A 14,291-nucleotide genomic window follows, 5' to 3' on the forward strand; every position below is an offset into this window, starting at 1 on the left:
CACACAGTGGCCCACCAGATGCTTCTGAGAAGCCCACAGGCAAGGTTAAACCACACATGCGCATGTACAAAATTTGGAAACTAAAACTTGAATCAGTGGAGAATTCCTCAGACCTCAGTTCCACTTGAAACAAGACCACGTGGAACTCCAAAATCCAGAGAAAAATTCCTAGGAGTTGAATTTCAGAAGTATGTCTACCTGAATTCTTTCTTCTGGAGATGCTTATCCCAGACCGTGTGCTCTGGCACTAACTACTCGTCTTCTCTGTTGCAGAACGAGGCATCCTGGGATGGGAGAGCAGCAGACCCGATATCACTTGCCAGGATAAGTGATATCCAAGACTGGATATCAAGTGATTGCCAGGATTAGGTCAGCAGCCTGTAGTTAATCGATTTGTGAGATAAATTGATGAAATGTAACTCAGGTTTATGGGGCATCAGATATTTAATTTTAACACAAGTACTCAAAATCAACAACACCCCCCCCCGTGTTGTTTTTTTTAAGTTGCATGCATATAATTTCAACCAAAGGATACTACCTCCTGCTCCAAATGTTCTTTTTATTTATATGTAAATGTATGCAAATGTAGCCTTCAATCTGATGCACATGTATCTGCTGTGAGGAAGCCCTATCTAACATCGTTTGGACTTCTCTGTAAAAAATATCTAGGGTCAGGCAAGTGATGGATTCATTTAGCAAATATGTACTCATATTTAGAAGAATGAAAGGCGATCATGAAAAGAGATTGTTTTTAGTATCAGGGAAGGACCTAGATATTTTGGTATCAAAGCTAAATGCGCAAATGGTCAACACCATAGGGATAGAGAAGGCTCAGAGTCAGACCATTGGTCCATCCAACTGAGTAAACTTTCAAGTATGAGTTGACTGGTGTGGTTGTCCTACCTGGAGTCTGGATGTGCCGTTTTTGATGGTCTTCTGCAGGCCCTGATCTTCTGCAGGCCTCAGGTTATTTCAGGCTGAAAAAGTATACCCAAGATACAAATATGATGAATATTTATATACCACTTTTCAACTAAAGTTCCCAAAGTGGTTTATTTTGATATATATGTATGTATTTCTTTTTTACATTTATATCCCACTCTTCCTCCAAGGAGCACAGAGTGGTGTACTAGATACCTGAGTTTCTCCTCACAACAACCCTGTGGAGTAGGTTAGGCTGAGAGAGAAGTGACTGGCCCAGAGTCACCTAGCAAGTATCATGGCTGAATAGGGATTTGAACTCGGGTCTTCTCGGTCCTAGTTATTATTATTATTTCTATATTTTATATCCTACTCGTCCTCCAAAGAGCCCAGAGCGGTGTACTACATACTTCAGTTTCTCCTCACAACAACCCTGTGAAGTAGGTTAGGCTGAGAGAGAAGTGACTGGCCCAGAGTCACCCAGCAAGTTTTATGGCTGAATGGGGATTTGAACTCGGGTCTCCCTGGTCCTAGTCCAGCACATGTATGTGTGTATAAATAACTAAATAAAATGGCTCCCTGTCCCTAAAGGGCTTACAATCTAAAAAAGAAACATAAGATAAGACACCAGCAACAGCCATTGGAGGGATGCTGTGCTGGGGATGGATAGGGCCAGTTGCTCTCCCCGCTGCTAAATAAAGAGAGTTGCCACTTTAAAAAGGTGCCCCTTTGCTCAGTTAGCAGGGATTGATTTGAAAAATATCCCCTAATGTGCACTAGAAAGAGATTATTCATTGGGACCTACATGTTTTGGGGAAATAATGTATCTTTCTCTGAGGTACAACAGGGTCATTCTGAGGGGATTTTCAAGAACACGAAGGTAACAAGTAGCATTGCCACTGTGGGGACTTATGGGAAATAAAAACGGAGGCTGCTAGATACTCCGAAGTTCCCCACCTCAGTCTCAAATTCGCCTCCCCAAAATGGGCAAATACCTCCCCCCCCCACAATAAAATAATATTTTGCCACATAGGATAGAGAACATACTGAGAGAGACCCTTTTCTTGAACCAGGTCAGATATGTTCTAGTGCACTGCAGAAGTTGTCTTCCTTCTTGTTTCTGTGTTGGTGCTAGGACTGAGTCAAAATGGCTTCCCCACTTCTGCCATCCCTCAGACAAAGAACAAAACTGAGGGAAGGAATTGGGAATTTGGAAAGCAAGAGAAATCGAGACAGGAGTGCAAGGCTTTCAGGTGGGGTTCTTCCTGAGCGATTGGCCGCCTCCATTTTTATTTCCCATGTCAACAATGCTATCCATCATCACCGGAGTGTTCCCCTCAGAATGACCAAATGACCAAAATGTTCCCCTCAGAATGACCAAAAAATCCCCTCAGAATGACCAAATTTTACCCCGGAGAATAAATAATGGGGCCACTGACCACCCAGAGGAGGGCTCGTGGCCCCATTTTTATTCCTCTGAAGTGAAATCTGATCATTCTGAGGGTTTGGGGTTTTTTTTAACGCCCAGGTGTGCATAGAGGTGTGTCACAGCGGTTGTAAAAGTGGTGAGAAAGGGAAGTTTTTCCACACCTGGCCTTTAGCTCGCATCTCCTTTGGAAAGGAAGTGTGCCTTCACATATTGGCCAAATTTACCCCGAAGTCCCTGTGAGCTATCAGGGAACACTTCACACACGTTGTGCACATTGTATGTTAGAGTGTAGCCTGATTTATATCTGGGGTAAAAAAAAACTCTTTGCGTTCAGTTTTGGGAGCAACTCGAACTTGCCGTAAAGCCTGGCGGTAAACTGTCTGGGAAAGCTTCAGATGAGCTGGTGGCTTCAGGGCAACTTTGCCTCCACTCCCCAAATCTCTGACTGAAACCTGTGGTTCAGAGAAGCCTTCCCTTCTTCTCTTCCCTGTTTCGGGCAAAGAGTCGAATCTGTGAAAATCACCTCATGAGTTTCATGGCCATGGAAGGATTTGAACCCAAGTTTGCCCAGTCCAGACCCAAGCGAGTTTTCCACTGTGGAAAAAGACTTCCGCCTAGGAACGGCCCTCGAATCGGCCGAACCGCTGTGTAGACGCTACCCTCAGGGGCATGGGAGCAGCCCCACTTTGGGAAGGTGGAGTCGATGGTGTGCAATAGATCGAGAGATAGGTAGGCCGCCTTTTGGGGGGGAAATTAAAAAAAAACAAAAACCCAGGCCTTTCCCTTCCGCTCCATGGCTCGTGGGGCTCCGCCGGCTGGCGCGCCCGCCCGTTCCCCCTCCCCGTTCTCCGAACCCCCTTCTCCGAGACGGCGCGCTAAATAATTGATTGCCTCGCTAAATAATAGATCGCGAGTTTGCTCCTTTTGCTTTTCTCTGCCTTCCTCTCCTTTATTTTGTGGTGGGTTTTTTTGGGGTTTTTTTTTTTTTTGGTTTTTTTTTGGGGGGGGTCTGTGTTGTTTGCCTCTTTCCAGCCTCCTTCATTAGGGGTAGAAAGATTCTGGTTGGAAATGTGGGGTGGGGGGGATGTGAGGCGGTGGTGGCGGCAGTGGCACTGGGGGGGGGAGCGGGCTTGAGGAAGGGGCGGTGGTGGAGTCGCAGCTGAGGCAGAGGGAGAACATTCCGGGGGAGATAAAGGGCTGGTTTGATGTGTGTTCATGTGGTGGGGCTGTTTTGCCTCGCGTACTTTTCTCTCTCCCTCCCTCGCTCTCCCCCTCTCTTTCCCCCCCCCCTTCCCGGAGAGAAGGTTGGCGCCAGCAGTCTGGAACTAGGCTGACAAGCTTTTGAGTTATAGAAAAGAGGGAGGAGGGAGAGGGAGGGAGGGTGGAGGGAACGAGAGCAAGAGAAAGAGCGAGAGGCAGCTGGTGTGCGGATTATTTCAGGAGAGCAAGAAAACACACCAGAGGCTGGGGAGAGGGGAGCGGAGGGGGGAGAATAGCAAGGTTTTGAACCAGCTCTTCTCCCCCCCCCTTTTGTAAAAAGAAATCATTGGCTCTGTGTGTGTGTGTGTGTGTGCGCGCACAAAGGAAAAGAGCAAGATTTGAACCCACATTTTCTTTCCTTTTTGCAAAAATAAAAATAAAAAAAAATCACTGGGGGGGGGCGGTGAAAAGGGAAAGCACAAGATTTGAACTAGCCATTAAAAATCATTCGAGGGGTGGCGCGGGTGGGTGGGTGGGGGCTGGAAGGATGATTTGAACCAGACTTTTTTTTCTTTTCTTTTTGCAAAATAAATAAATAAATAAATAGAAATCGTGGGGTGGGGTGGGGTGGGGTGGGGTGGGGTGGGGTGGGGTGGGTGGGAAGAAAAAAAGTAAGATGAGAACCAGCCTATTTTTTTAAAAAAAATATTTATCATGGGGGGTGGATGGGAAAGAAAAGAATAGGATTCAAACCAGCTGCTGCTGCTGCTGTTTCTTCTTCTTCTTCTTCTTCCTTTCTCTCTCTCTCTCTTCAATTTCCCCTTTCCCCTTTCCCTTCCCACCCTCCCTCCTTCCTGCCTGCCTTCTTGCCTGCCTTCCTTCCTCCTTTAAAAATCAGTTTCGGGGAGTTTGTGGCATAGCATGTGTGGGGTTCGGATTAGTCACATGGGGGGGCAAGGAACAAGGGCATGTTCAAAAGACACCCCCCCAAGAGAGGGAGCATTTTATTAACAACAACAACAACAACAATAACAGGAGCAGCAGCAGCAGCAACAACAACAACAACAACAACAACAATAATAAAAAGAAACACGCCAGAGGTTTAAAAGAGCCGGCTTCAGAGAGACTTTTGGCTGTGGTTCAGCTCCGCTATCCCGTGAGGACATTCCTTTCTGCTGAACACGGCTGTTCCGTTCTCAGCCCTCTCTCTCCTCCCTCACAAAAGTTTCCTGATTCTGAACGGAGTGGACTTGAGTCCGTGTGGTCTGTTCGCCACATCCCAGGCTGTTCTGCTCCCCCTCCCTGTGTGCAACCCCCTCCTCAAAACAGCCACATATGGCATGGAGGTTTATATGTGACAGATAAGAGGTGGCGGGCAGGCCGAAAACAGATGGGTGAAGTTGGCCTCTGCCAGATGTTCATGACAAGGGCCAAGGGGATCTTGGTTGGCTCAGGCCAACAAATGCTGCCCTTTGCTGGTGGCTTTGGGAGGGCACTGTTGAAAGATTCAGTGTTGGTCAATCTGAAGAGCACGGTCGGCTTGTTCAAATGCACCACACTGCACAAAGCTCCAAAACTATGGGAAAAATCCCTTTTGTTCAAGATGAGAGTTAAGGTGTTTTCCATTTTCACCCATACTCTAAAAAGTATGGAGATTGCAAGTTAAGGTACCCACCTTAACTTCTATGCCATGTAAGCTGTAAAGCTATTTTATGGTCTTTTATATTATGCTGGCTTAAGAAAGTAGACAACGTACATCCCCACTGCCTTGGTCTTTCAACTCAATTCAGGGCTGGGGAAGGATGCACCCAGGAAGAAATTCAACAGGCACAGATTCCCCATCACTTGCTAGAGCTGCCCTGATGGCATTCTGCCTGGTGCATCTCTACAAGCCACAGTGCATCTTTAAAATGTGATGCATGCATGATGCATTCATTCATACATTCATTCGTTCATTTTTGCATTTATATTCAGCTCTTCCTCCAAGGAGTCCGGAGCACGGTGTTTATCCTCAACAACCCTGTGAGGTGCATTAGGCTGAGAGAGAAATGACTGGCCCAGAGTCACCCAGTGAGTTTCATGGCTACATAACATAAGAACAACCTTGCTGGATCAGGTCCACAGCCTATCGAGTCCAGAATCCTGTTTCCCACAGTGGTCCACCAGATGCTTCTGAGAACTCCACAGGTAAGAGATGAATGGAGATGTGAACTCTGGTCTCCCCAATTCTAATCCAACACTCTAACCCCTACTTTGCCTAGACTAAATGTTCAGGCAGAAATCCAACAGGTCCACAATCCCACATTTACACCTGGTGCATTTCTGCCTGATATATTGTGACACCATCCACAGAGTCCTAAAAACCAAACTGCATGGGACAATAAAGGTCACACACTGCATTCAGTACACAGCCTATGAACAGTGTAGATAGGACTGTTCATCTTGACATGAGTACTGTTTATATACTGCTTTTCAACAACAACAACAGCAGCAACAACAGCAGCAGCAACATTCTCAAAGCTATCCACATAGAAAAACAGTACCAATAAGAAGATGGCCCCCTTTCCCCAAAGGGCTTACAATCTAAAAAAGATGTATAAGAATATAGGAAGCTACTTTCATTGATCCATCTAGCTCAGCATTGTCTACCAGACTGGCAGCGGCTTCTCCAAGGTTGCAGGCAGGAGTCTCTCTCAGCCTTATCTTGGAGATGCTTCCAGGGAAGGAACTTGGAACCTTCAGCATGCAAGCAGGCAGGTGCTCTTCCCAGAGCGGCCCCATCCCCTAAGGGGAAGATCTTCCAGTGCTCACACATGGAGTCTCCCATTCAGATGCAAGCCAGGGCAGACCCTGCTTAACAAAGAGAACAATTCATGCTTGCTACTACAAGACCAGCTCTCCACCTACTAAGATGGAGAGGATTAAGTAGTACTAAGGTCTGGGTATTTAAGAGAACATCTGCTTTGTTATGAACCCCACCACCCATTGAGATCATCAGGAGTGGTCCGTCTGCATTTGCCACTGGCTCGTCTGGTGGCCACTCAGGGAAGGGCCTTCTCCGTTGCTGCCCCGAGGCTTTGGAATGCGCTCCCTAGTGAAATAAGAGCCTCCCCATCTCTGACATCTTTTCAAAAGTCTCTAAAGACACATTTCTTCACCCAGACTTTTAACTGATATTGTTTTGATTGTTTTAATGTTGTTTTTAGAGTATTGTTTTAAAATTTTAAATTGTTTTAAATATCTTGCTATTAAATTTTTTTTTAAAAAAAATTAATGTTTTATTTTTAATCTTGTTGTAAACCACCCAGAGTCGTAGGTTTTGGGTGGTGTAAAAATATGATACATACACACACACACACACACGAGAAACCACCAGCAACAGCCACTGGAGGGATGCTGTGCTGGGGTTGAATCAGAGTTGCACAATTTTAGCCTTTGTGCCAGAGTGCACTGCTGTGGGACACTGTGCATTATATGGGCCACCATATTTTTCTCATGGGTACAGCATGACATGAGATTGACATCCTGGGCTTGTTCTCATGGCTGACAGTAGGGTAGGAGGAGAGTCCAGCCTGGCTGGGGATGATGGGAGTTGTAGTTCAACAGCAGCTGGAGGACCAAGGTTCCCCACTGCTGCTCTAGGTGGTGGGGGTGTGTGTCCACGGGGGTTCCTCTTCCCCGTGCTAGTCTCCTTGCCTCCCAAACTGGCCCATTTGGCTTGCTCTTCAGCTTGTTCGGGCCTTCCCCCTCCAGCGTGGTGGCCATTATGGAGGCTGGCATGCCTGCTCAATCGGCCTCTGTGTGGCCTGGCATGACCTGTTTGCACATTACTAGTGTGTGTGTAGGAAATCGAGGCTTTGCCTGGGGTAACCCCGAATTCTTGGGTCGGCCTTGCAGATACTGAAGTAACTCTTTATCCCGGGGTTATAGTTCCACTGGTTAATTTTACTGTCTTGACTAAAAAGAATCTGTCTGAACATTTCAAATAGTCAACTATATTTCGGGGTGGGCTCCCTTCATCTGTGAGGCCTAGGGTGACTGCCTTCCTTCCTTCCCTTAAAAAGGACCCTGGCAAAAAGGATCCCTTAGTTAGTGCAAGATGATCACTTAGCTGTGCTAAAATCCAGAGATTTGTGGAATTGTGCTCTAGTGTGCATGTGCCAAAGTTCCGCCCTTGCTTAACGGTTGCGCATTCCAACACTGGAATTCTTTGGATGTCAGAATGAACAGATTTTCCCATCTGAATCTTTAATTGTTTTGTGGGTTCGCTCTGCTTCGGCTCCAAAGTTCCCTGTAACAGGGATTCCCAGACGGCGTTGACTACAACTCCTGTCATCCCCTGCTTCCGTGGCCTTAGTGGGGGTTCTGTTCCGCAGTTGTACCGTGGATACAGAAACTGTGAATGTCAAGGCATTAGGGCAATGGGGAATTCAGGGTTAGGTTCCTGGTCACTGGGAAAATTAAAACAAATGCCAATTTTCAGCTAAATTTGGAGGTGGGGGACGTAAGGTGAAGTGCGTTACCCTTACCTTTGCTGTTCTTCTGTATTGTGCTGTGCCCCCAGTATACCTGAAAATCAACCAAAAATTGGCCATTGGTTGTTTTTTTAAAAAAAATAGGAGCCATTTTGTGGCTTTGAGAAACAAAATGGTGGCCAGAAATGACCTCCGTGGTAGGCCACCTCCGACCCACAGATATGTGAGGTTGACATCCCACCCCTCGTGTATGCTGAGGTTGGGTGTCTTTTACCCGACTGCAGATACACGCATCTGCGGATAATGAATCTGTGGATAAAGGGGTATCCCTGTAATCCTGTGTGACTGCAGTATTGTGTATTGATTGAGAGATGAAATATCCAGTTCGTCTTGTAATATTGCCAAACACGTTTTGACTATCCTCAGTCTTCACCAGTGGTAATATAAAAGAATTCTCACTTCCGCTAGTAGTCATGGGGCTAGTCAGCTTTTGGAGTTGATCAAGTCAGTTGTGGCCTACTGGCCAGTGTCCTACATAGGCACATAGGAAGCTGTATTATGGTTCCATCTAGCTCAGTATTGTCTGCACAGACTGGGAGCGACTTTTCCAAGGTTGCAGGCAGGAGTCTCTCTCAGCCCTGTCTTGGAGATACTGCCCGGGAGGGAACTTGGAACCTTCTGCAGGCAAGTAGGCAGATGCTCTTCCCAGAGTGACCTCATCTCCAAAGATCTCCATCTTATAATCCACACATGTCGTCTCCCATTCAAATGCAAACCAGGGTCAACCCTGCTTAGCAAAGGAGACAATTCATGCTTGCTACCGCAACACCAGTGGGAAACACTGGCTTATTTTAACCCCTTAGTTACACAGCAGAACGGAACTGTCCCTTGGGATTTCTGTGAGTAAAATTCTTCAAGGACATGCGTCCAGCAGTGGAGGGAGACAATGCTCTAGTGATGAAAAATTTAAAGAAGTCAGCCCCTTATTGCCCCAAAGAAACAAGTGGGAGCAGGAGCCTACATCCTTAGAAGTTTTCCAAGCAACCATTGGCTCTGCATGCAGTTCTGTCTTTACATCAGAACATCCTGTTCTAGGCTGAGTCTGGGGTCCTCAGAGGCAGGAGTCTGGGAGCAGTGTTCCTTGTAAGAGGGATTCTCAGATGTTGTAGACTCCAATTCCCATCATCCCCAGCCAAAGAACATTTTAGTTGAGGATGTAGGGAGTTGTAGACAACATCTGGGAATCCTTGTTATTGGGAACACTGTTTAGAACCTTGGACAGCTCCAATGGAAAGGGTTCAGGACCACGGCTAGCTCCAAGCCGGAATCCCCCCTCTAGCCACACAGGAGAGAGAGGTTGCTCCAGTGAGTGCTTGAAGCAGACTGCGGGAGTTTGTGGCAGAGCGAATCGGCCCTGCTGCTTCCCTAAGGAAGGCTCTGCTGCTTAAAGGGGCCTGGCCTGGTTCTACCACCGCTTGCTCCGGTGACACTGGGGAGCCTCGGAAATGTTGGTAGGGGGTCAAGGAGAACAAAGTCTTTCTGATGCCAAAGTCAAGGCTGTGTCTTCAGTCGTGGTGGAGGTGCTGGCTGAGGTTGCCCTGATGTTGCTGGGGTCAGACCCACGGCCCATTTAACATCTCATCTGTCCATTCTGATGGGCAGCGGCTTTCCATGGGCTCCCGCACCCTACTGCCAAGTCTTGCTGGGTGGAGGACCCTGTCACTGAGAGGGAAAGCTGCCATGACTTCCACCTCCTGCAAGGAGAACGCTGCACCCCCATGGTAGGAACCTGCTGTCACCGTGCGGTGGGCAGATGCCTGTGAGAACAGCCCCACCCCCGCCATCTCTATGCCACTGGGCAGAAGCAAAGCAGGGAGCCACAGAGGCTCTGGGGGTTTCTATAGGATGAAACAAGAGGTGACTCAGTCCTTCAAGAGAGGCAAAAGCCAGCCCTTCACGTGCCACAGGACGAAGTTATTTAATCAACCAACCTACACCAATCAATGTCTATCGATCCCACACTCTTGTCGGTTTCTATCCCACTCTTCCTCTCATGAGCCCAAAGCAGGATGTTTATCCTCACAACAACCCTGTGAGGTAGGCTAGGCTGAGAGACAAGTGTCACTCAGTGAGTTTCATGAAGGCATGGGGATTTGAACCCAAGTCTCCCTGGTCCCACTCCCAACACCCTCTTTGCTGGCTGTCGTCCAAGCTGCAGTAGGTTTTAGCCCAGGGGGTTCTCATCCTTGGACTACAGCTCCCATCACCCCCAGCTACAATGGCATTCTGGATGATGGGGGTTGTAGTCCAGTCGTTAGGGCTTGTGAGTGATGTGAGTCGCAAATGGGCACCAAGCATGAGAACCCCGGGGTTAGAGAAATTCATGGCATGTCCCAAAAAGACAGCCTGTCCAAATGCCATCCAAAGTGTAAGGGGAAACTGAGTCATGGGTTGACAAATCAGTCATAGATCCTGGAGGGGTAGCTGTGCTAGTCTCTTCAGCAAACACACACACGGACACATAAACAGCTTGGGACCAAGTTACTGGAGAGAGTGTCTTGCCCCATACGTCCCGACTCGGACCTTAAGATATTCTTTGGAGGCCCTCATCTGAGTGCCCCTGCCAAACGAGGCAAGGCGAAACTGGTGGCTACTAGGGAGAGGGCCTTTTTGGTGGTGGCACCCTCTCTGTGGAATAGCCTCCCCAGTAAGGCTTGCCTGGCATTGTCACTTTGTTCTTTTAGACGCTCGGTGAAAAAAACTTCTCTGTTCACTCAGGCTTTTAAAAATAGTTTCTAAAACGTATTGTATTTTGTATTTTGAGTACGTTGTGATTTGTTTGTCATGCTTTATGCGTTTTTCTTGGATGTTTTCTACTGTTGAGTTGTTGTGATCCTCCTAGAGAACCATTTGTTATGGGGTGGCCAACAAATACAATTAATTATTAATTGTTGTTGTTGTTGTCGTCACATGACAACTACCACTAGAAATAAAATTTGCTTCCAAGATGCCTCGAAACCTTTCCTCAATCAGCCACATTGGCAGTTCTCCACGGGGGAAGTCAGGCTGTGTGTGTCTCCACGGAACAAACCTCAGAAGCTGCCATATACTGAGTCAGACCCTTGGTCCACCCAACTCATTATTGCCTGCACAGACTGGCAGCTGCTTCCCCAAGGTTACAAGCAGGAGTCTCTCCCAGCCCTGTCTTGGAGATGCCTGGGAAACACCGGGAAGGCAGAACCAGACGGAGGGAGGGAAGGAAGGAAGGAGGGAGGGAGGGATTCCTGCTGGGGAGGCCCCTTTTCTATTCTGCAGCAAACCTCACCTTTTCATATTCTAATGGCTCCCCCCCCACCTTGATTTGCGAGCTTTCTCTGAGGCTCCTGCTGGGAATTCTCCCCATCACAGGCACACGCCGTGTCCCTCGGTAAATTACACTGAGATATAATGAAGGAGGAGAAATCAGCAACTTGGTGACGGGGCCTCTCCAGGGGACTTTAATTCAAATATTTGTGGAGCAGAGCAAGTGGGGCGTCGGGAAAGCACAGGCAGCGCCTCCCTGTAGGTGATGTGCAGGTGCTCGGAGCTGCTTGGGGACAGAGGAGGCTGCCTTCGCTGCTGGTCCATCATGTTCAGTATTGCCTACACTGACCGGCAGCGTCTCTCCAGGGTTTCGGGCGGGGGTCTTTCCCAGGCCTACCTGGAGATGCTGCCAGGGATGGAACCCGGGACCTTCTGCATGCAATGGGGATGCTTTATTCAGGAGCTAGGAGTCCTTCCTCAGATATGAAGCTGCTGTCTACTGAGTCAGGCCTTTGGGCCATCTCTCTCCGTACTGTCCACGCCAGGACTGTACAGCTTCGGCCCTCCTGCAGGGTTGAAGCTCCTGAAGATGGTGGACTACAACTCCCATCAGCTCTGAGTATTGGCCACAGTGAGTGGGGATGATGGGAGCAGCCATCCCAAAAGGTCTGGAGGGCTGAGGTTGCGTAGCCCTGGTCTACTCTGACTGGCAGCAGCTCTCCAGTGTTTCAGGCAGGAGGCTCTCCCTGGCTCACCTGGAGATGCTGCCAGGGAGTGAACCTGGGACCTCCTGCAGGCCAAGCAGATGCTAGCCAGCATGCATTGTCCCCTTCGCTAAGCAGGGTCCACCCTGGTTTTCATTTGAATGGGAGACTACATGTGTGAGCACTGGAAGATCTTCCTGCAGGGGAAGGTGCCACTATGGGAAGAGCACCTGCTATTGTGCTTGCATGTAGAAGTTCCAAAGTTCCCTCTCTGGCATTTCCAAGATATGCCTGGGAAGGACACCCGCCTGCCAATTTGGAGAAGCTGCTGCCCGTCTGTGCAGACAATACTGAGCTAGATGGACCGAGGGTCTGACTCAGTAGAAGGCAGCTCCCTATGTGCCACACGCCCTCGCCCATCCAAAACCAAACCAAGGAAGACCCTGCTTAGTAACGTGGAGGCCTCTTGCTCCTGACCTCAAGACCAGCTGCCCTCCCCATTCCATCTCCGTGGATACCAGCACACAGGCCTCCCCGCCGCCTCGCCTTGCCGGCCGGCTCTCTCCGTTCCCTCCCCGCTTTGTTCGCTCCCTCTGAACCGGCAGCAGGGAGGGACGGTGAATGTGGCTTTGTGGAGAGCCGGGGGGCTCAGGTGCCCCCGCGCTTTTGTGCAGCTGTTCGGGGTGACGCGGTGCCGAGCGAGACGTGTTGTTGCCATGCCGATGGGGGCACTGTGGCACAGCGCAGGGGGCTGGGCACACCTTGGCAGGAGAGCCCGCAGGGTAGGAGGCCATTCGCAGGCACGGAGGCAGGCGGCCCGATTTCCTTGTGGGGTCCTCTGTGCAGGGTCCGGAGCCACGACATCATGCTTGATCGGCCTCCGTCCCTGTTAGGACCAGGCCCAAAGTCTTAATGTGCTCGGCTCTGGGCTGAAGAGGCCCGTCTTGCAGGGATGCAGTCATGGCAGGACAGGATCCGTGCGAGAACTGAGGAGGGTAACGACAAACCTCCACTGGATATGCAGGAGTGCAGTGAAATGTTGCTTTTCAGCATTCGAAGCTGCCAAATACTGAGTCAGACCCTTGGTCCGTCTAGCTCAGTATTGCCTGCACAGACTGGCAGTGGCTGCTCCGAGCTTGCAGGCAGGAGTGTCTCCCAGGCTGTATCCTGGAGATGTCAGGGAGGGGCTTTGCAAGCATGCAGATGCTCTCCCGCTAAACTACAGCCCCATCTCCTAAAGGGAACATAGGAAAATTGGAAGCTGCCAAATACTGAGTCAGACCATTGGTCTATCTAGCTCAGTATTGACTTCACAGACTAGCAGCGGCTTCTCTAAGGTTGCAGGCAGGGCTCTCTCTCAGCCCTGTCTTGAACACAGGCCCCCTCTCCCTTAGCTACACCCCTTCCTGTAAGTGTAAAACAAGGAGGATCTTGGGACCTTGTAAAACATGACATCCCAGGTGGCGGGGATCTTGATCATGAGCTACGCCCCAGCTGGGTGGGAGAGTCTCCCCTCCTGCCTCGTCCCCGAAGCTGGGGATGGAATCTGGGTTGGGTTGCTAATTCTGTCCAATCATAATCAAGATCTGCACAGTTCCAACCTTGTTTGCCACTGAGTAGGTTGGTTTTTCTTCCTCCCTTGTTCAGTGCTGGACCAGAGGAGAGCTGGTCTGGTGGTGCCAAGCCTGACTTTTCCAAGATAGCTAAGCGGGGTCCGCCCAGGTTGCATATGAAAGGGAGACTAGAAGTGTGAGCACTGTAAGAGATTCCCCTCAGGGGATGGAGCCGCTCTGGGAAGAGCAGAAGGTTCCAAGTTCCCTCCCTGGCAGCATCTCCAAGACAGGGCTGAGAGAGACTCCTGCCTGCAACCTTGGAGAAGCCGCTGCCAGTCTGTGAAGGCAATACTAAGCTAGACAGACCAAAGTTCTGATTCAGTATATGGCAGCTTCCTATGTCCCTATGTTCCTAATGCTGGTTACAGGGGCAGGGTGGGGCAGGGTAACGTCCTCCTATCCAGCTTCTAGTCTTGGATCTTTGGGGAGGCAACTGAATATGTCATGTAATGCACCCCCTTGAAAAAACCCCAGATGCCCTCAGTGTCCGCTGTAACAAGGACTCCCGGAAGTTGTTGACTACAACTCCCACCATCCCCAGCCTTTGGTCAGATTATGCAGGATCAGGGTTCCCTCTAACAAGGATTCCCAGCTGTTGTTGACTACAACTCCCAGAATCCCCAGCTGCAATGGCTTTTGCTTGGGG

The 14,291-nt window shown here is 49.3% G+C and overlaps 1 protein-coding gene across 1 annotated transcript in view; it reads left to right on the forward strand.

The window, feature by feature from the left end:
- Positions 1-284: 284 nt before the first annotated feature.
- Positions 285-14,291, forward strand: part of NTMT1 (N-terminal Xaa-Pro-Lys N-methyltransferase 1) — a 122,209-nt gene continuing 108,202 nt past the window's right edge. Inside the window, exons 1-2 of the mRNA XM_053281959.1 lie at positions 285-369; positions 5,525-5,737. The gene's annotated coding sequence lies outside the window, so the exon portion shown is untranslated. The remainder of the gene's footprint in view (positions 370-5,524; positions 5,738-14,291) is intronic.

Source organism: Hemicordylus capensis, chromosome 17, assembly GCF_027244095.1.
Source record: "Hemicordylus capensis ecotype Gifberg chromosome 17, rHemCap1.1.pri, whole genome shotgun sequence".
Classification (NCBI taxonomy): domain Eukaryota; kingdom Metazoa; phylum Chordata; class Lepidosauria; order Squamata; family Cordylidae; genus Hemicordylus; species Hemicordylus capensis.